The sequence below is a fragment of the Schistocerca nitens genome, chromosome 3 (assembly GCF_023898315.1).
Source record: "Schistocerca nitens isolate TAMUIC-IGC-003100 chromosome 3, iqSchNite1.1, whole genome shotgun sequence".
Classification (NCBI taxonomy): Eukaryota; Metazoa; Arthropoda; class Insecta; order Orthoptera; family Acrididae; genus Schistocerca; species Schistocerca nitens.
The window spans coordinates 60137296-60139589 of NC_064616.1; the positions used below are offsets into that span (position 1 = coordinate 60137296).

The 2294-nt window shown below is 45.8% G+C and overlaps 3 non-coding genes across 3 annotated transcripts; 1 reads left to right on the forward strand and 2 right to left on the reverse strand.

Annotated features, from left to right (window-relative positions):
• Positions 1-1342: 1342 nt before the first annotated feature.
• On the reverse strand, positions 1343-1416 carry Trnas-cga (transfer RNA serine (anticodon CGA)). Its single transcript has one exon. It is a non-coding gene; the product is annotated as a tRNA-Ser (tRNA).
• A 228-nt stretch (positions 1417-1644) lies between these two features.
• Trnas-cga (transfer RNA serine (anticodon CGA)) lies at positions 1645-1718 on the reverse strand. Its single transcript has one exon. It is a non-coding gene; the product is annotated as a tRNA-Ser (tRNA).
• A 92-nt stretch (positions 1719-1810) lies between these two features.
• Trnas-cga (transfer RNA serine (anticodon CGA)) lies at positions 1811-1884 on the forward strand. The gene has a single exon. It is a non-coding gene; the product is annotated as a tRNA-Ser (tRNA).
• The last annotated feature ends 410 nt before the right edge of the window (positions 1885-2294 follow it).

Here is a 2294-nt window from a genome sequence, read left to right on the forward strand (position 1 = left end):
CAGGGATCGTGAGTGCGATATTCATTTCAGCACTGACTTTAGTAAGTGTTGTCCTCTTATTCTTCGTCGCAATCCTCTTCAATGTCCGTCCATCACGATCACTCAACACACACTTTTGTCCGCGTAGTGAATTAACCGAGGATATTTTCCTACTTTTCCTGTATGCGGTATAAATCTTCGATACAGTGCCTCTTGAAACACCAAACACTTCGGCTCACTTGTTTACAGAAGTACTCACCATACGAGCACCAGCAATTTGTCCAAGTTCGAGTTCACTTGGCTCCGACATAATGCACTCACAACTATAAAGAACACCGTTCTGACCACGAGTTATACTTCCAACTTATGAGGAAACTGCACAGGTTCCATTAGTGGTCAAATAAAACAGCGCTACCTGCAGGCTTGTCCACCATCTACGATGACGGAAAGCATGTATTTCCCGCGGTGTTTCCACATTTTTGTCCAATCCCTGCATCTTTCTCGAAATCAGAGTTAATCAGATGCACGAAACAATGTAGACGATCACACTGTACTGCGATGGTTCATCAAGCGATTTTTTAATATGTAAAATCGTGACTGATTAGGGGAATCGTTTTCTCGTGTCTGACCGAAAGTATTTTCTTATCATCCCAGACCATATGTCTACAGATTTTAAAAAATAATCCGGTTACAACTTCTTTGAATTACCTCTGCATTTGTATAACTATAATAATTACTCTCGATATAACTTTAAGGGATTATTATGAGCGTACTTTAGAAGAAGGATGTGTAATTGGAAGTCTAGATTGTCTTTCAAATATGGTAGAAGCGTGGATGTAAGGAAAAGGGGGAAAGTTTACAGTGTAAAGGTCTAGTGGACTAACAATAAGAGGTCGTTAGAAACTGGCCACAAGCTCGGACAGAATAGGAGTGGAGAGAGAAATCGGATTTGTCCTCTTCAAAGGAGCCCTCCATGCACGTGCTTTAATCCATGTAAGGAAACCATGCAAAACCTAAACCTTGAAGGCCCGACGGATATCGGAACCTCGCAGGTAGATACAAACCTAATTTACCATTCAGTAATGAGTTATAGCTGTAGGACTTAAATTATTTGTCAATTCCGTTGTGTCTAGGAATCCTGTCTACTCGATTCGCTAGACAAACACTCAAACAACTCATATTAATCAGTTTTATTACAAACAGAGAAGATACAATACTTAACTTCTACAATTAACGTATGTGTCGCAAGCAAAAGGCGACATACGAAATAACCAGTCTTTTGCAGTGATTACTGACCTATAGCTGACAAAAGTCTTTCCTGAACTGCTATCTAAGTGAAACTTCCTGGCAGATTAAAACTATGTGCGCCGACCGAGACTCGAACTCGGGACCTTTGCCTTTCGCGGGCAAGTGCTCTACCAACTGAGCTACCGAAGCACGACTCACGCCCGGCCCTCACAGCTTCACTTCTGCCAGTATCTCGTCTCCTACCTTCCAAACTTTACAGAAGCTCTCCTGCGAACCATGCAGAACTAGCACTCCTGAAAGAAAGGATATTGCGGAGACATGGCTTAGCCACAGCCTGGGGGATGTTTCCAGAATGAGATTTTCACTCTGCAGCGGAGTGTGCGCTGATATGAAACTTCCTGGCAGATTAAAACTGTGTGCGCCGACCGAGACTCGAACTCGGGACCTTTGCCTTTCGCGGGCAAGTGCTCTACCAACTGAGCTACCGAAGCACGACTCACGCCCGGAGAGCTTCTGTAAAGTTTGGAAGGTAGGAGACGAGATACTGGCAGAAATGAAGCTGTGAGGGCCGGGCGTGAGTCCTGCTTCGGTAGCTCAGTTGGTAGAGCACTTGCCCGCGAAAGGCAAAGGTCCCGAGTTCGAGTCTCGGTCGGCGCACACAGTTTTAATCTGCCAGGAAGTTTCATATCAGCGCACACTCCGCTGCAGAGTGAAAATCTCATTCTGCTATCTAAGTGCCTAACGATGACGCTGCTATCCAAGTGGCTAATCTTGAAGCTACTGTTGAACTGGGTTCAAAAAAATGGCTCTGAGCACTGTGGGACTTAACTTATGAGGTCATCAGTCCCCTGGAACTACTTAAACCTAACTAACCTAAGGACATCACACATATCCATGCCCGAGCAGGATTCGAACCTGCGACCGTCGCGGTCACGCGGTACCAGACTGTAGCGCCTAGAACCGCTCGGCCACACCGGCCGGTGAACTGAGTTCCACCAGTCGGGCGCGGCGCTTATGTCCTCTTCACATAGGGGCCGTTGCTGTTGCGTTGTCGTCTTGGAAGGGAG